This window comes from Salvia miltiorrhiza, chromosome 3, assembly GCF_028751815.1.
Source record: "Salvia miltiorrhiza cultivar Shanhuang (shh) chromosome 3, IMPLAD_Smil_shh, whole genome shotgun sequence".
NCBI lineage: Eukaryota > Viridiplantae > Streptophyta > Magnoliopsida > Lamiales > Lamiaceae > Salvia > Salvia miltiorrhiza.
This window is the reverse complement of record NC_080389.1, coordinates 41995799-42016045: the sequence shown is the minus strand read 5'-3', so window position 1 is coordinate 42016045 and position 20247 is coordinate 41995799.

Here is a 20247-nt window from a genome sequence, read left to right as displayed (position 1 = left end):
ACCCGACTCGGGTATTCGGGTACCCTAAATTACCCGATCTGTAGCAACTTTCAATTTTCAAATCTATACAGAATTTCATTTTTTTTGCTCAATTCTCAAACCAAAATAAAAAAAACAGAGGAAGAAGAAGAAGCAATAACAGCGCCAGAGCAGCAGCAATAACAGCGCCAGGAAGAAGAGGGCTCAACTCAGTTCCTTTGCTATAATAACTCCTCGCACAACACTCAGAGCAGCAGCAATAACAGGAAGTTGCGCCTGGCCCACGTCAGCAGATCTGAATCTCAACACTCAATCTCAACACTGAATCTCAGCAGCAATAACTCCTCGCACAACACTCAATCTCAACTCCCCCAGATCTGAATCACCGGTTTCCGGCGAGGGGGCGGAATCGCTACGCCCGACCCACGTCAGCAGCGTGGCGCAGAGGGTGCATTTGAGGAAGAAAATTTCGTCTCTGAGCGTGGATTTGGGAGGATTTGGGCTCGAATTGAAAGGCAAGAGGAAGTTGGGGCAAGAGGACTGGGGAGGCGGAACGGCTGCACGGGCGAGGGGCTGGGATGACTGGCGCCGACGGCGAGTGGGGCGGCCGGAAGGGAAGGCCGGGCGGGGAACTGGGAAAGGAAGGAGAATTACTAAATTAGGGAAATAGGGAAAGGAAGGATAATTAGGGGAATTGAAGACTTGAAGTCAACCGACTTCAATTCAGATCTTTTAAAATTAAATTTAATTATATAATTTAAATACATTTAATTAAAAAATCGGGTATTTCGGGTATACCCGATACCCGATTTTTTAACACCCTAAATACCCGAACCCGAACCCGACCCCTAATTTTTCGGGTATAGGGTACCCGATACCCGATTTTTTCGGGTCGGGTATCGGGTACCCGATTACCCAATCCCGAAATTCCCACCCCTAAGGGCTACTATGTCAGGGGCTTATTTGATACTTAACCCTTAAAATTATTTATGTCCCAACTTTAAAAATTTTAAGGAAATATAGTAAGTATAAGTGTTTTTTTTTTTGGGGGGGGGGGTAAGGAAATACTATTATTACTCGTAACACCCCGAACCTTTTTAATTTATTTATAATTTGCTTGCAATATATTAAAAATATTTATATTTAAATTAATTATTTTATGACGTCATTAAAATTAACGAATTTGATTTTAAATATTTTACAGGTTGTCTGACTTAGAGCAAGGATCCGCTCCTAGCAAAATTTAAATTTGCGTATAAATAAATTCTAAAACAATAATATTGATGAATGAAATTCTTGGTAATTCTAGAATATGCTAGGTTAGATTAAATGAATTTAAGTATTATTGAAAAATAAAAATATCTAAGATTTATTTTGTAATAAATAACATCAATTAATTGAATATTCTAGAATTTGCTTTTAAGAAATAGTATCTAAAATTTATCAGTGAAAAAAAAAGGAATAAAGAATTTGAATATCTAAGGTTTTTTCTTAAATAATAATAAACAATTTAAATATCTAGATTTTTAGTGGTAGTATTTATATTTATATATAAATATGGAGGAGTTTAATTTCCTACACTAGAATTAACTAGCAACTCTCATATCTTTCTTTTCTCTCATTCCCTCTCATTCCTTTCATATCATCACTCTTCACTTATTCTCTCCTTTCGTTTCCAGCAGTTGATTAAGGTAATTTCTTCTAATCATTTTCTAGTTTATTCAATTTTGATTGTTGGAGTTTATCATAAGGTTTTGCACTCATCTTCCATTCTTGTTCTTCTTGTTCGATGGCTATGGGCATTTAGTATGGAGTTTGATAGGCTGAGGTTTAGTTGTGTGAGGGAGGAGAAGGGGTCGCCGACGTGCAGTACCGGCGGCGGTGGCGTGATGGCTGCCGCCATGGTCTATTTTATTTATGTTTGTATCCCTTTTTTTTTACAGCAGCAGCGTCATGTCTGGCATACCGTTTTTCATTTATTTTCTTTCATCAAACCCCATCAATATAGGTACCAATAGAAAACCATCATCGTTGGTTTTCCAACAGTACCTTCTAATTGTCAATCCAATATCGGACGACGGAGTTATGAGCCAATCAAGTTAGGGTATCGGGTCTATGCAGATTGTTTCTGCACGAGTTTGAGACAACTTTTCGACGTCAAATCGACGCTGTGAGGAAGAATAAGTTTTGGGGTTTTGTAGCTCATGTCGTAGAGTTTCTAACCATAGTTTCTCTTTCGGAAATCGAAGGTCGATTTGGCCGGAATGGACGTCGAGAAGTAGCTCCATAGGTGTTGGATATGAGATCTAGCACAATATTTTTACTTCTGATTTTTTTTTTTATGATTAACTCGCTGAACCTGTTATTATTTTATTAAGACTTAATACTCGAGTAAATTGTATAAGAAGCTCGTCTCTAAACTATAAGTAAATAATTAAACCGTTAGCTTATGATGTTCTTAACTAAGATATGGAATAATTGTGAGATTATATGAAGCTATAAACTCTTTCACTTGATAATTGGTATAGATGTATTTGATAAGTTTAGTTTAACATAATATTGCTAGTAATTGAATTATTAGGTTTTAACGGTTTAATTATATTAGAGTAGAAACTCTCTATTTTTTCTAAGATTTGAACATCTTAAAGCTTTAAAAGTATTGCCTTAAAACGATTTAAATTTATAGAGATATTTGTTCGCTATTTTATTTAACACGCCGCAAGTGTACGGGTGCAATTGTGTACAGTAGCAAGCAAGGTCGTATTCCACAGAGACTGAATTAACCAATTCCTATCCTAAATTATTCTATTCTATCTGGACAAACGAAATTAAGAGTTTTGGTTTTAAAACTAAATAAATAAACAGCAGGAAAGAAAATAAATCAAGCTGTGAAACAGAGAAACAGATAAGACAAGATTTCCCAAGGCAAAGGTTTCAACAGATTCTCCTAACTAACATGTTCAATTCAATTAATAAGACGATTCCTAAGGCAATCTCTAAGCTAGTCCATACCCACTCCCGTGGCATACAAACCGTTGATTACATGCAAGGCTACCATCCCTGGATCGCACTTCTAACATGTAACTCCTAAAAGTTCATAGGATTAACGCCCTCACAGTTATCAATTCCCTTTAGAATTAAAATAAATGTGTTCTATGTTCTTAGTTCAGGTAATAATTATCATCTCCCGATCTCAAATTAAAACCTATGATTATGCTAAATTGGTGGCCAATCAATAAAGCAAACAATAATAACAAGAACATAAAAAGGAATAACAATCTCAATTAATTGAATCAAACAGTCAGAAATTCAAATCATGTCTACTCCCTAAACCCTGGGAAAAAGGGATTCTAGCCACACATAGACATATGACTAAAAATCAATATCTCAAATAAACCAATGAACATTCAACAATAAAACCGTAGGAAAGTTGAGAATCTTCAATCTTGCTCTGGCTCCGTTCTCCGTCTCTCTCAGCTCTCAGGAAAAGTTAAATATGATAAAAGATGATAAAAGGTTGCAGAGAATAAGTTCTTGGGGAGTATTTATATGCCCTAGGTCTTGTAGCTCTCAAAAATACCCAAAATCGCTAAAAAAAACGAATTTTGGGCGGAAATACGGCGACTCGCGCGGCCACGTCGCGCGGCCGCATGGCTGGCCCGCGTGACGAAACAGAACTCCCTTTGCGCAGCGATTTTGTTTTGGCTCGTTCTCCCTCGTCCGAACTCCTATTTATGATCCGTTTGCGCTCACGAACTCCTATCGAGACGAACTACAACTTGTATTTCAGACAATTCTTCCAAATTCTGCTTCATTATTTCTGAAAATTCGTTCAAATACAAGAAAGTAACAAGTTCTTGACCATAAACGAATATAAGCTCAACTAGGCCATCAAACACAGAAAATCCTCACAACTAAGCATAAAAAATGACACACCAAGAGGTAAAAATGCATGTTTATCAATATTGTGAAATTGAGTTTAACGCCATCACACTTATTCAAGAAGAAAGTAACAACTAAGTTTGAAAGTGTTTCAAGTGCTAGGAGCGGCACATTCCAAACTCGAGTAAGGACAACCGAAGCAAGCTTGAAGAGGTTTGAATTAATCACTTAAGGTGGGGTTTACTTTTATCTGTAAGCATAGTGGTTACATGGATATAATCATTGTTGTGTCGTGCCTCATTCATATGAACTAATGGGTCCACAAGGATTCGGATCCACAAGGAATCAAAGAGCTGAACGACCCACAAGGGGTCAAGTCCACAAGGGACTGAGACTAGTCTCACAAAATGTCAGCTAAGTGAAAAGAAGGGTTTAATACATTATGATTCATTACACAATTAGTTATAACTGGTTGCAGCGTTTATCCCACTGAGTGTGCTTGCATACTCATACCCTATTGTTTATGTTTCCTTTTCAGGTTAAGGAAGTTGGTGGCGAGGGCAGACATGGAGCTCTACACTCTCCCGTTCTATTATTTGATGAAGTATTATATATTGCTATTTTGGTAAATATATCTTGCTACTAACTAACTTAGACTCTTCTAATTTTGGTGGGCCGAGACCTTATATATATTGGTTTATGATAATGCATTTTGATGACGGCTATGGCGTGACCTTTAAATTTTTTTATTTAAATAATAATTATAATAATAAATCGCCATGATATCTAGTTTTGAACCTTAATTTATTGCAGTCTGCGCGTTGCTGTGTTTTGCTCTCCTGCCACCTCCCCTACGGCGGCGGCGTTCATATCCGGCATTCAATAGGTCTACCATTATTCTTCTTAAACGCTCAGTTACTTATCTTAAACCAATTTAGACCATCTCCTACCATTTACACCAAATCTAAACCCATTTTGCAGTATATTTCACTTCGAACAGTAATTTTACTCCAACCATTACACCAAATTCAAACCCAAAATAATATTCTTTAAATATTCTCTTTCCACCTATTTTTTATACTTCTTCAATCATACCTATATATTTCTTTCAAATTATACAGTCGCCCCAAAACTTTTCAATTACTAATTCTGGTGTTTAACGAAACCAACACCTAAACTACGGAATGAAAGGCGTAAACTATACCTAGTAAAGTTGATCGGAAATGATGAAGTAACAATCGGAGAATCGAGCACGAGAGCAAAATATAACTGTAGTATTCAAGAGCAAATGATAGCGTAAAAATAATACACGAGCACGAGACCTATTTATAGATTACAATTGAGGGTAAAAAGGTAAAATTAATGCTAGTGCATGCATTTGACGTGATTGAAGGGTATATCAGGAATTTCATCTTCACGCGGGAAAATCCTCCGCGTCTTTGGCGATCCTTCTGAAAGAGGCGATCTCTCTGGCACGGATGACTTCCCTGGCGTGGAGGACTTCTCTGACGTGGATGACTTCTCTGGCGTAGAGGACTTCTCTGACGTGGATGACTTCTCTGACGTGGAGGACTTCTCTGTCGTGGATGACTTCTCTGAGGGGGATGACTTCTCTGATGATGGTGACTTCTCTGATGGGGATGACTTCTCTGATAAGGGTGACCTCTCTGATGGAATTGACTTCTCTGGTGAGTGTATCTCTTCTGCCATATTCGTTCCGCCAGTGGGGTCGATTCCTCTGATTTGTATTCTTTCCCTACTCTGCACATATTACTCCTCATCAACCACTCCCCCCTCTAGTCTGGTTGAACCGGGTATTCTTCGTGTTCAACCATTGTAGTATTGTTAAAGCTGGTGCTATGATGTTTTCCCTGATCCCTGCAAGTCATGAAGATATAAACACTCTAATATTTTACGAAAGTAAAGGTAAGTCCTGTAAGTTGCTCTCTGGTGTTTTTGTCACTCCCCCCCTGGTCTGGCTAGTTCACTTCTGGAATAGTGCAACTAGTCAGAGGATTCGCCCGCATGGATGACGTCACCTGCATTAAATGCCTGCCCGATCTACAGTGCTTTTTCCCGTACCCCGAGGTTACTTTTTAGCCTTTGCGTCTTTTCGCCTTTCCGTAGGGATTTTTGGCCATCGATTTATTTCCGTATGCCACGTGTCGTTTATCCCGCATATTGGTAGTTGCCCGCGTATATTTTTACTTAGTCGATTCGAACTCCCATTTTTCACTATTCTTCTTCTCCGGCTTTCTCAAACTTCTTCATCTGCGAATTCCGGCGATTCTCCCTCCTGTTCCGGCGATTCTCTCCCTGTTCCGGCGATTCTCTCCCGGTTCCGGTGTATTCTCCCGCGACCCTTCCGCTCCAGGTTTTATCATCAATCTTTCTCTGGTCTAGGTAATTCGCGTACCCTTTTCTTCCCATATTTGTAATTAGTTGTAGCGCAGTAGCGTAATTGTTGGTGCTCTGATTGAGCGTGTTTAGAAACCCTAGGATTTGAAATTTTCCGACAATGGCCTCTACTTCCGCTCCCCAACCCTCGCGCTCGCCTTCTCCTCAAAATTCTTTATCTTCTTCTTCCCCCCCCCAGGAACTCGAAAACCCTCCTTCCTCCTCTTTCTCTCACAATTCCCAAGCTACTCCGAGTCCCTCTCCATCTAAAAAGAGAACCAGAAAGACACCCCAGCCTCCCAAGCGTGTTCCTGAATCCCGTCTTGATGTCGCAGCAGTGGAGAAACTGAAGAGTAAATGCCGACACCCCGAAGGTTTAAAATTCGAAGCCTTCTCTAAAGATTCAACACCCCCCGAAAGCCTTCGCCATCCCAAGGTGATAGTCATCTGGAAAGCCCAAATAGATGCTGGCCTAAGGCTCCCTCCTCCTACCCTTCTGGTTGATGTTTGTAATCATTTTCGCATCCCTTTCTTTCAAGTCACCCCCTCTGCTATCCGAAGGTTATACGCCTTCCATATTCTATGTCGGGCTCACGGTGTTGGGGATACCGCCAAACTATTCTGTCAAACCCAATCTCTTCGCATGCAGGGCAGTCCCCTGTATAGTTTTGCTGGTCTTCCCAAATATCCTACTACCTTTCTTTCCTCTCTAAATTCCCTTGATAAGGGCTTTCTGAGCCATTACTGTTATGTGCGCACCCTCTTCGGCACTTGGCGCGAGTATCACGTTTCAGAGCTGGAGTGGCATAACCCTCGCACTACTTATAAACCAGCCTCTTCCGACGCCCCTTCAACCCGTGATCTGAGTATTATAGCTCGTCTTAATGCTATGAACGAGGCCCAGCCCTTAGACTGTAAATATCTTGTTGAGAACAATTCGGCACTGGCATACAATGATCTATTTCCCCTATATCCAAAGAAATCGATAGGTAAAAAATATAAATTAGAAAAATATATTAACTTTTGTTACCCGGATGCTAATGATGTAGCGTTTTAAATTGCAGACATGTCTTGGAGAAAGAAATGTGGGGACAATCTGCTCGCTGTTGCTTCTCCTGTTCCCAGTGGGGAGCATGGCTCCAGGGGTTCTGCTTCTGGGACAGGCCCCTCAGAACAGCCAATTGGGGTCGAGCTAGTCGCCCTTCCTCCTGTGGTAGAAATCCCAGAGGAAAATGTGGGAGCCTCCCGCCCCTTTAATGTAGAGGAGGTTGATGCAGGCGCCCTTGTTCATAGGAGCAGGCGTCCCAATACTGATGGTGCATCTGGCACCTGTGAAAGGGATATCCAGATTGTGGATATTACTGATGAAGTTCCTTCACCTGACTCGGTCCTCGGTGTCACCCTGGCTGAACTTTCAAAGAAAAGGAAAAGGGGTTCCCTGATCTCCGTGGGGGAGAAGGAGAAACAAGAAGGCCTGAAGAAAGCCGGTCAGTCTAAGGAGCCAGCGAAGAAGTCCACTGGGGGTTCGAAGGTCCTCCCTTCCACCGGGGGAAAGGGTAAGGAACCAGCGAAGAAGCCTGCCGGTGGATTAAAGACCCTCCCCTCTGCAGGTGGAAAAGGCAAGGGCAAAGCTGTGGCCTCTGCCGAAGAATCAGAGGATGTTGTTCCTGGGCCGATTTCGAGTCTGTCGGGGCAGGCGTTAGTCGATGCCTTGATAGCTCGTGTCCATTCCAAGGACCAGGAGAAAGTGGAGAAGCTAACCCGGGGGGTTTTAGTTACTCAGTTGTGCCAGTTGGCCCTTCAGGTACCTTACTTTTTATACCTTTTATCATAGTAAAAACGAAATTACTAACCTCTTTATTGTTCTGTCGGAATCCTTTTTGTCTTCTTGCAGGTGGAGGCTCGGATGTGGGGAGCTGTTAAGTGTATTCATGACTATGATATGTCAGAAAAAGAAAGAGAGAAGGAGCAGGCGGACATCGCCAAGCGTGATGATGATGTCGCTGGAGTGGTGGAACGTCTGAGTGAGGCTGAAGCAGAGATAGCTGAGTTGAAGGCTCGGCTGGCCCAAGCAGATGTGGAGAAGTCTTCCCTGGTTTCTGAACTAACAAGGGTAACCAAGGAAAGTCATGAGAACCTGGCTAGGTTCAAGGCTGGATATGAGGAAGCCTACAAGGCGACTCGGCGTGATTGGAAGAAAACGCTCGTGGAAGCGCAGAATCGTGCCTACGTCCTGGGGGCGCGAGATCAACGCCTGGAGTATTTCTTGTCTCCGCAGGGTCAACACTTTCTGGGATTGATGCTGGAAGGCACCTTGGCGGCCTTCAAGCGGACTCAAGAATACCTGGAGGATTTCGGACCCCTCTTTGCCTATGTGATACAGCAGTCCGCCTCCAAGGCGTTAGAAATGGCAGGGGCGACCTCGGAGCAGCTCGCTACCCTGGATTTGCATGCCCTGATGGATAACCTCAATGATGAGGAAATAAATAGGCTGATGGGGATCCCTGCGAATTCCCCGAAGAAACCAGAATGGTGGTATCCAGTGCTGGAGAGGGCCATTCCCTATTTCGCCTTTGGGGTTGGGTCTGCTTCAGTGCCCTCCGCTCCATTGTATGCGCCTGTTGTCTCTGCTTCCCTGGCGGGCTTTGTGAACCGGCTGCGGGATCCCACCAACAGAAGTACCCGGAGTTTTTCCCAGTATGGTGTGGTGCCTCCTCTGCCCTCTGATTTGGCGGCCTCCATTTCTGAAGATTCCGCTTCCTCCTCCTCTGTGATGGATCAGCTTTTTTCCCTGTATCGAGATGAAAAAATGTTCGTACAAGAAGCTGTCAAATTGGTGGACTTGGGGGTCCGCCTTCCCGCGGTGAAGGAAGCTGGCATGTTGCCCGTGTTCGCAGAGGGAGCCGTTTCTGGCCAAGTCTCTACGAGTGGTGTTCCACCCCCGGTTTCATCTGCCTCTGCTCCTGCCCCTTCTGTCATTGATAGAGATGCTTCCGTTCCTCCTGCCTGAGTTAATAAAATTTTTGTAATTTTTTGGTCTGTATGAACTTAACATTTACCTCCCATTTTTGATATGCAATTACACCTTCTCGGCCTGTTTATATGAAATTTCTTCCCTGCTTGTATTGCTTTTTCCCTTTCATTACTTGTGCTGTTTTTGTTGCTTTCACGTTCATGTTGAATCTGTGCTTGGCTTGGTTTGGCTCATCATGCTTGTTGTCAGTGTTTCTTTGATTTTCTCCTTCGAGATTTCTCTGATTTCCGCTGTGGGGGTTCTGTTGATTCTTCTGGCAGGAACTTCGGTTGACTCTTCTGGAAAGGATTTCACCGCCTCCTCTGACGAGGATTTGGTTGATTTCCCCCGGAAGGGATTTCACCGCCTCCTCTGGCGAGGATTTGGTTGATTCCTCTGGAAAGGATTTCACCGCCTCCTCTGACGAGGATTTGGTTGATTCTTTTGGAAAGGATTTTACCGCCTCCTCTGACGAGGATTTGGTTGGTTCTTCTGGAAAGGATTTTACCGCCTCATCTGCCGAGGATTTGGTTGATTCCTCTGGAAAGGATTTTACCGCCTCCTCTGCCGAGGATTTGGTTGATTCCTCTGGAAAGGATTTTACCGCCTCCTCTGACGAGGATTTGGTTAATTTCTTTGTTAGCGATTTCGTGCTTCCCATCCACGCTGCTTCCCATCCAAGCTGCTTCCCATCCAAGCTTGAGCACTCTGCGCGGAGCATGGAAGACCCGGGGGGTGCAACCAACTTTCGCGGCTTACGATTAAATAGTAACCCTCTGCGTGGAGCATGGAAGGCCCGGATGGCACGACCAACTTTCACGGCTTACGATTAAATAGTAACCCTCTGCGTGGAGCATGGAAGGCCCGGGTGGCACGACCAACTTTCACGGCTTATGATTAAATAGTAACCCCCTGCACGGAGCATGGAAAACCCGGGGGGTGCGACCAACTTCCGTGGCTTACGGTTAAGTGCAACCTCTGCACGGAGCATGGAGGACCCAGGAGGAGTGCAACCAACTTTCGTGGCTTACGATTATGTGCAACCTCTACGCGGAGCATGGAAGGCCCGGATGGCACGACCAACTTTCGCGGCTTACGATTGAAAGAACACCCTGCACGGAGCGTGGAAAACCCGGGGGGTGTGACCAGCTTTCGTGACTTACGGTTAAGGACAACCTCTGCGCGGAGCATGGAGGACCCGGGGGGTGTAACCAACTTTCGCGGCTTACGATTATGTGCCACCTCTGCGCGGAGCATGGAAGGCCCGTATGGCACGACCAACTTTCGCGTCTTACGATTGAAAGAACACCCTGCACGGAGCGTGGAAAACCCGGGGGGTGTGACCAGCTTTCGTGACTTACGGTTAAGGACAACCTCTGCGCGGAGCATGGAGGACCCGGGGGGTGTAACCAACTTTCGCGGCTTACGATTATGTGCCACCTCTGCGCGGAGCATGGAAGGCCCGGATGGCACGACCAACTTTCGCGGCTTACGATTAGATAGTATCCCTCCCTCTGCGCGGAGCATGGAAGGCCCGGATGGCGCAACCAACTTTCGCGGCTTACGAGCGCTTCCCTCTGCTCTGCTGGAGCGTGATCCCTCTGTTTTTCCCTTTACTTGTTGAGAAGTCATTTTTGAATTTGAAAATTGGGGACTACGGGTATACACCCTACTCCCCCCTCTGGTGACATGTGCAATACTCTGTTATGAACATGTTGGCCCGATTATTCCTTACTCCGTTTTCAGCCCATAAACTCGCGTGGGCCCATTATCTCTTAGCCCATTTCTTAAGCCCAGTATCGCCTCTATATATACCCTTCCCCCTTCGCGATCTAGGTTATAATTCCTCATTTCTTTTCCTCCGTCCCGAACTGCTCTCCTTTCCAACCCTAGATCTGCCAACCTTTTGCCTCTCTTGTTATGTATCTTTCCCCATCTTGGTTGTAAAGCACTCAGGTAAGGGAAGTTCCCCTCTGAACACTCACATCCCTAAAGGCTCCGCCTTTTCCTCTGTATTTCTGGTGCAGATCTCTAACTTTGTGGTTGTAATGAGCGGACTTCCCGTACTTGAGAGCATTATTGCCGTGTTTCTCAGATCTGGACGTTGATTCTCCGGATCCGGGCGTTGATTCCCCAGATCTGGGCGTTGGTTTGCTCCTTTTCTGTATTCCTTCTCTGTAGCATTTTGACTTGTTATTTTTCTGGATATTCTGCAGGCGTGTGGTGGAGCTGAAGTAGATCTGAGAAATGAGCATGTCCCGGCAGCGAAAGAGAACTCGAAGTGTTGGATCGTGGAAGAAGAGACGTCCATCCCTGATGCTTGCTTTCCCTTTGACCTGCTAAGAAGCAGTTTTTGTATTTGTTTCTCCCTTGTCCTGCTAAGAAGTAGTTTGCATTTTGAATTTAAAAATTAGGGATTACGGGTATACACCCTACTCCCCCCTCTGGTGACATGTGCAGTGCTCTGCACAAACATGTTAAGTAGCATATGTAATGTAAGAAAGCAAGAATTGAAATAAATGAAACAACACAAGGGAATTCCCTAGAACCACATATCTGTTTTATTGATATTATGGCCCCAGACCTCGTTAAAACCCCTGTGGGGAAAAAGAGTATCCGGTCTACAAGTGATTACTCCTGCTAAGAAGCAGTTATACATAGAACTTTTTGAGTGTGTTTATATTCCATGGTCTGGGGAGAGCTCTGCCGTCTGAATCCGACAATATGTACGCTTCCCCACCCAAGACCTCTGTGATTATGAACGGTCCTTCCCAGTTTGCTTCAAACTTGCCCACCACCTTTAACGCGTCTGCTCTTTTCAATACTAGATCGCCCTTGACCAGTTTTCTTGCTCTGATCCTTTTGTCGTACCCTGTTTTGATGACACTTTTATATTTTACTGCTCTGATTTGAGCTTCCTCTCGCTGTGCTTCCACAAGGTCGAGCTCAGTTCTTCGAAGATCGGCGTTGTGTTCCGTATCATAAGTGATAATGCGGTATGATTCCAATCTGGCTTCTGCTGGTACCACTGCATTGGATCCATATACCAGCGTGAAAGGAGCCTCCCCTGTCGCCGTCTTTGGACTGGTGCGATAAGCCCAGAGGACGGTATCCAATTCTTCAACCCACTTCCCTCTGCTCTGATTCAGTCTCTTCTTGATCCCTTCACAAATAGTTCTGTTAGCCAGCTCCACCTGGCCATTGGCTTGTGGGTGGGCCACCGAGACGAAACGCTGTGTGATATCCATTCGGTCGCAGAAATCCGCGATCCTTTGCCCCGTGAACTGAGTCCCGTTATCGGATACAATGATTCTCGGTACCCCGAATCTGCAACAGATGTTTCTCCAAATAAAGCGCTCCACTGTAACTTCATCAATCTTGCCCACAGCATCGGCCTCGACCCATTTAGAAAAATAATCTACTGCCACGATGAGAAAGCATTTCCCTCCCGGTGCTGTAGGCAACTTCCCGACTATATCAATGCCCCATTTGTCAAACGGACATGCCGCGTACATGACACCCATAGGCTCCCCTGGTACATTGATTCGCCCTGCATGTCTCTGGCAAGCTTCGTACTTGCGGACGAACTCTCTGGCCTCCTTGTTGATGTGAGGCCAATAGAACCCGGCCCGGATAATTTTGCGCACAAGATCCCAAAATCCCGTATGCCCACCACAGCAACCTGCATGAATTTCTTGCAAAGCAAAATTAGCTTCCTTTGGAGATAAACATTTTCGCAAAGGTTGAGTGAAAGATCGTTTGAAGAGTTGATCGTTGATTAAGCAGTAGTTCTCATAGCGAGCCCTCTGATTGGATTCTCTGCTCAGCCGCTCCTCTGTCTTCAGAAAGTGTATAATCGGAGCCCGCCAATCATCTCTGATCTCTACTGAGAACACCTGCGAAGTTTCCATCTCTCTGGTATCACAGAGTAGAATAATCTCGTCGCTCCAAGTTTGCTCTACTGCGCTAGCCATGCGCGCCAGTAGGTCGGCCTTCGTATTCTCCTCCCGAGAAATCTGTTCGAGCTTAAATTCCATGAACTTTTCTTTCATTTCGCTAATTTTGGTATGGTACGCCTTCATCCTCTGATCCTTGATACCATAACTTCCCGAGAACTGTTGTGCAACCAACTGGGAGTCTGTCTTTATGATGACACACTCGGCTTTAAGCTCTGACAAGATGTGAGCCCCTCTGACCACGGCCTCATACTCCGCTTCATTGTTAGACAACCGACAAGTGAATTTGATGGCGAACTGGTATGTCCCATAACCCGGCGAAGTGATATAAACCCCGATTCCACACCCTTTTTTTGTTACTGATCCATCCACGAAAGCAACCCAGAACTCTGGCACGGGACGCCGAGTTGTTTCTTGTAGGAAATCTGCCAGCGCTTGCGCCTTGATCGTCGTTCTCGGTTCATAATCCACGTCATACTCCCCCAACTCCACAGCCCATTTAACCATTCTCCCTGACAAATCCGGGCGTCCCAAAACTTGTTTGAAAGGTAAAGCAGTGCGCACCACCACCCGATGTGACAAGAAGTAAGGTCTCAGTTTTCTTGCCGTAATCATGACTACCAGAGCAGCCTTCTCAATCTCTGTATAATTCAATTCGGAACCTTGAATAATTCGGCTGACGAAATAGATGGGCTTCTGATGGCTTCCTTCTTCCCTGATAAGCACAGAGCTGATCGCATCCTCTCCCACCGCTATATATAGATACAACGTTTCTCCCGGGACCGGCTTGGTCAGAGTAGGAAGTTTCGCTAGGTACACTTTAAGATCCTCAAATGCCGCTCGGCATTCCTCTGTCCACAAAAACTTACTGCCCTTCCTCAATACTTTAAAAAACGGCATGCTCCGCTCTGCTGATCGCGAGATGAACCTGCTCAGAGCAGTGATGCGCCCATTCAGAGTCTGCACCTCCTTGATTCCTCTGGGCGGTGTCATTTCCATGATAGCTTTGACCTTTTCGGCGTTAACCTCAATTCCTGCAGGCGTGACTTTATATCCCAAGAACTTCCCTGTTGTGACCCCAAAGGTGCATTTTGCTGGATTTAACATAAGCCGATGGTCTCTGACCACCGTGAAGATCTCCTCCAGGTCAGAAACATGATCATCTGCCCTCATACTCCGAACAAGCATATCATCCACGTATACTGAGATATTCTTAGCAAGTTGGTCTTTGAAAATTTTTTCCATCATTCGCTGATACGTGGCTCCCGCATTCTTCAGACCAAACGGCATACTCTTCCACCCATATACTCCACAACAGACGGCAAAGGCCGTCTTGGCGATGTCTCCCCTGTTCATCTTTACCTGATGATACCCTTGGTATGCATCCATCATGGATAATAAGGCACATCCTGAAGTAGATTCCACCAATTGATCAATCCTCGGCAGAGGATAGTGGTCCTTCGGACAAGCGGCATTTAAATCTCTGAAATCCACACACATCCTCCAAGTGTTTGTTTTCTTGGGTACCATCACCGCGTTTGAGATCCACTCTGGATATTGTACCTCCTCAATATGCCCGGCTTTTAGTAGCTCATAGACCTGCTCTCTGATTGCAGCGTCCTTTTTAGCCCCGAAATTCCTTGTTCGCTGTTTCACCGGCTTAACCTTGGGGTCTACATTGAGGCAATGTTCTGCTAATTCTCTATCAATTCCTTTTAGATCTGCGGTGCTGAATGCGAATACATCCGCATTTCTCCGAAGACAGCTAATGAGCTCTTCTCTGACTTGATCACTCATGGTAGACCCAACCTTTGTCTGGAAACCCTCTTTTCCTGGAAATAATTCAATCATGTTGCAAACATCGCTGGTGGACACCAGCGCGGTTTTCTCTGTGGAGTCTCTGTCTTTTAATAAATCCGCCAACTCTTGGCGCTCCTCTGCTGGGGCATGCACCTCGCCCACTTTCCCCTTCTTCCGGGCGTTCGACCCCTCTGTCCGTCTTTCCCTTTTCTGCCCCGCTGACTGTGTGAGCATTTGCACGTAGCATGCTTTTGATGTCGTTTGATCGCCACAAACTTCTCCCACTCTTCCCCCCTCGATTGGAAACTTCATTTTTAGGTGAAACAAAGAGATAACCGCCCTGAACGCCGTCAAGGCGGGCCGGCCGAGTATGACATTGTACGAGGGTTTAGGCATATCCACCACTAAGAAACGTACCATCCTTGTTTTGTTGCCCGCAACTGTACTGCCAAGAATCAATGGCAGCTCTACATATCCTAGAGGCATGACCATTTCTCCCCCGAACCCAAACAGAGGGGCGTTTGTCGGCTCAATATGAGCGTTGATTCCCATATTTTGAAGACACTCCTTATATAAGATGTTTACAGCGCTGCCCGAATCTACGAAAATACGGTGAATAATGCAGCCGGCAATGTCTGCCGTAATGACCAGCGCATCATCATGAGGGTACATCAATGTGCGTATATCTTCTGCTCCAAAAGTGATCGCAGGCTCTTCTGCTACATTCGTAATTTCCATGACCCTTTTAGGATAGTACCCTGTTTTTACTGCTCTGACGACTTGTTTTTTGGCCCGATTTGATGTGGGCATCCCGTTCTCTCCGCAAATCATGTGAACTTCCCTCCTGTATGGGGGGGGAGGAGCTTGCCTGTCTGCCCCCTCTCTGCGATTATCGCGATTGTCATCAAGCCTGCGATCTCTGTTGTTCCCCTGCTCTTGTCGCTGATCCCGGTTATTTCTTTGATCCCTCTGATCTCGCTGATCCCTCTGATCCCGCTGATCTCTCTGATCAGTCCTCCTCTGGCCCTCATTTCCTCTGTCAATGAAGTGGTCGAGATATCCCTGACGCACCAGTAACTCCAACTGGTGTTTAAGATGTCCACAATATTTCGTGTAATGCCCGAAAGAATTGTGATATTCGCACAACTTATTATTAGGCCCCTCCTGTGGCGGCCCAGTCCGGTAGGTTCCCGGTGCCATAAAGAACGGCTGATCCTTTATCAAATGAAAAATTTCTTCTTGTGGTTTATTCAGGGGTGTGTACTCGGTAAACCGCGTAACTTCATTCACTGTGCGCTGCTGTTGAGACGGCATTCCTCCTTGGGGTGGCAATACCCTGGGAGGCAACCCTCTGAACGGGGCCCTTTCCTGATGTCTCTGTCTTTCGGGTGCTTCCTCAGCTTTCTTGACCCTATGCTTATCATTCTCCACTTTTCTTGCCATCTTGGCATCTTCCAACTGCAAATAACCTGGCAACCTTGCCATAATGTCATCAAAATCCCTTGCTGGCCGAATTTGCAATTCGTCAAAGAAGATTCCTGGCCTGAGTCCTCTGACATAGGCGCAATTCTTGATTTGCGATTCTGCCTCTGGTACCTCCAGAGCAGCGAGATTAAATCTTGCTGTATATTCCCGCAACGTTTCACCCTGATCTTGCTTGATATCCATTAGCGAAAGAGCCGATTTCCCTACCCTCCGCGAACTCGCGAACTGACGTAAAAAACGAGTTTGTAGATCCTCAAAGGAATGAATAGAGTTCGGGGGAAGCATCCCAAACCACAACTGAGCCGGGCCAGTAAGCGTAGTTGAAAAGATGCGGCACTTGATGCCCTCCGTGTACATATGCAACGTGACTAACCCTTCAAACTGATTGAGGTGCACCTCTGGATCGGTAGTGCCATCATAATCCAGCGAGATAGGCTTGTAGCTTCTAGGTAGGGTATCTGCCAGAATATCCTCAGAGAAAGGACTACGGTTGCTGATGGGGTGAAATCGCGAAGTCTTGGCCCTCTTGTTCCCTGTATGCCTCCCCTGCTCCCTTCTGTCTCTGGGCGCATCACGAGCGTGGCGCTTGTGGATTCTATATTCAAGTCTACCAGAGGAGTACTCCGGTTCCCGTTCCTCTGATCTCTCTGTGTAGCGCGACTTTTCTGATCGATGGGACTTCTCTACCCGGTGCGATTTTCCTGACCTTTGTTCCCTATCCTCCCTTCGGGATTTCTCCCTCAGTGATTCCTCCAGATCCTGGAGTTGATGTTTCAGCTGGGACACTTGGTTTTTCAACCTTGCCTTTTCCTTCGGTCTCCCCTCTTCAAACACCAGGGAGACGGATTGACTATCAGACTCGTCAACCCGCTCTCTTCTGACCACACTGTTGAGTCTGACCCGGCTCCCCTCTGGTCTTCTTTCCACTTCCCTGTCAGCCGGGTCCCCTTGCATTTCCAGAGGCATCGCAGCCTGTTTGTTGATTGCTAAAGTGTTTACTTCCTGGGCAGTTGGAGGTGGGGCCTCAGTGCCCTGCGGGTTTGCTGCTCCAACCAGGGGCGCTATAGTAGGCATGATAGACAGCATCGGCGTTCCCATTGCCTGGCGCATGTTAGCGTAACTGAGCAAGGCCATCATCTGCTCTGCTATCCCAAAGTTAATCGATCCCCCACCAGATGTGGGGGCCAAGCTCGGCACCTCTAATCCTGGCGTCACCAGAGCAGACCTCTGGAAGTTACCATTCAATCCCATCAGCGGAGTAACCGAAACAGCGGGGAATCCCGGTGGCGTAGCGAAGGTTGTGTTGCCCTGCAAGTAGTTGAACAATGAGGTAGGCACCTCAGTGGTAAGCGCAGCGGAGTCGAACTCCTTTTCTAGGTTGCGGTGTGCATCAGAGGATCCCATGGTACCTACACATAAACAAAGTGAGAAACCATTCTAACGACGAAAGAATAAACCCCTTATTACCGATTGGAGTCCCGATATAAGAAATCCAATAAGAAATCCCGGCTACCGGTACAGAGACCCTTAAAAAATTCCCCACGCCGTAACTCTATACCCTGGGAAATAAACCCAGGGCATAGATTAAGAAAACAGAGCCCGGATAACAGTGGTTTCCCCCGTGAACCCCCACCAAAGTCCGGCGGAGAAAACAGAGCACCCAGAGAACCAAAATAGGAAATCCAAAGACAAGCAAAAACAGGGCAACCACCAACAAACTTATTAGTGTAATACGTTAGAAACGATAGATAAACGAGAGCTATGTGAGGAAACGAACAAGATTAACACGGCAATCAACCCAAGATTAACATGATCCTGTCTTATAATAATCACAAAGCCTATAAACAACAGGATTACCACGACCATCCCCCAAATTATTAGCGTAAAGCAGTATTCAACGCATATGACGAGAATTAGTTTAAGCAAGCATGAAGGACATCCATAATTATTCTTTTAAACGCCAATTATCCACCCATCAATAACACAAACCTCATGATAACAACACCAAAACACTAATCTACGTATTAATCGGTGCGAAACCCGTAAATTAACAGTAAAGAAGTTCATGAAAAAAGAGACAAAGTGCGAAATAATCTTTCATCAGTGCAAAGCCCCTAATTAACAACAAAACCTCATGATGATGAGTAATATATGCAGAGTAGGGAAAGAATACAAATCAGAGGAATCGACCCCACTGGCGGGACGAATATGGCAGAAGAGATACACTCACCAAAGAAGTCACCATCATCAGAGAAGTCATCCCCCTCAGAGAAGTCACCATCGTCAGAGAAGTCCCCCTCAGAGAAGTCACCATCGTCAGAGAAGTCCCCCACGTCAGAGAAGTCATCCATGTCAAAGAAGTCCTCCATGCCAGAGAAGTCATCCACGTCAGAGAAGTCCTTCATGCTAGAGAAGTCATCCGTGTCAGAGAAGTCATCCGTGTCAGAGAAGTCCTACACGCCAGAGAAGTCATCCACGTCAGAGAAGTCCTTCATGCCAGAGAAGTCATCCGTGCCAGAGAGATCGCCTCTTTCAAAAGGATCGCCAAAGACGCGGAGGATTTTCCCGCGTGAAGATGAAATTCCTGATATACCCTTCAATCACGTCAAACGCATGCACTAGCATCGATTTTACCTTTTTACCCTCAATTGTAATCTATAAATAGGCCTCGTGCTCGTGTATTACATTTTTTACGCTATCATTTGCTCTCGAATACTACAGTTATATTTTGCTCTCAATTCTCCGATTGTTACTTCATCCTTTCCGATCAACTTTACTAGGTATAGTTTACGCCTTTCATTCCGTAGTTTAGGTGTTGGTTTCGTTAAACACCAACTGGCGCCGTCTGTGGGAAAGTTACTGGGCTAGGACGTGAGATCAGGGTCGCCGGCGTACGCAGATCTGAGATTCCAATCGGATCTGCGGGCGCTGGCACCAATCGAGCCGATAATTCGGACACCCAGCTGTTTTTAATCGGTTAATTGCGTCTTCTGGTTTAATATACTGATAATCTGCTGTGATGTGCGTTGATTTATGTTTTTGGTGCATGGGGAAAGGTGGCGACGGGCACAAATCATGAATCGGGGAATTCTACGTTTATTCACCGTTTGTTTGAGTTAATTGTTTACGCACGAAGGGTTTCCTGGTAGAATTGACGCTTTCTTCACTGATCTAATGTTTTATATGGGAAAATTGTGGTGTGAGGCTCTGTTTTGATTATGTTGGGTGCTTTTTTTCTTACGGTTCTAGTGTTTTGCGTCGATGAACTGTGGATTGACCTCGTATCGCCGGTATCTTGGGTTTATGCTGTTAGTTTACGGGTGTTTTACGTATAAACGGGATAATTGTGGGTGATCTTCATGTTTTCTCCGATAATCCTTGAATTGTGCTTGTGGGCTGTTGAGTATTATTCTGTTTTTGGGAGAATGTGAGGGTTTGTTGTTAATTAGGGGCTTTGAACCGATGAAAGATTATTTCGCACTTTGTCTCTTGTCTCATGAACTTCTTTACTGTTGATTTACGGGTTTCGCACCGATTAATACGTCGATTAGTGTTTTGGTGTTGTTATCATGAGGTTTGTGTTATTGATGGATGGATAATTGACGTTTAAAAGAATAATTATGGATGTCCTTCATGCTTGCTTAAACTAATTCTCGTCCTATGCGTTGAATACTGCTTTACGCTAATAATTTGGGGGACGGTCGTGATAATCCTGTTGTGTATAGGCTTTGTGAT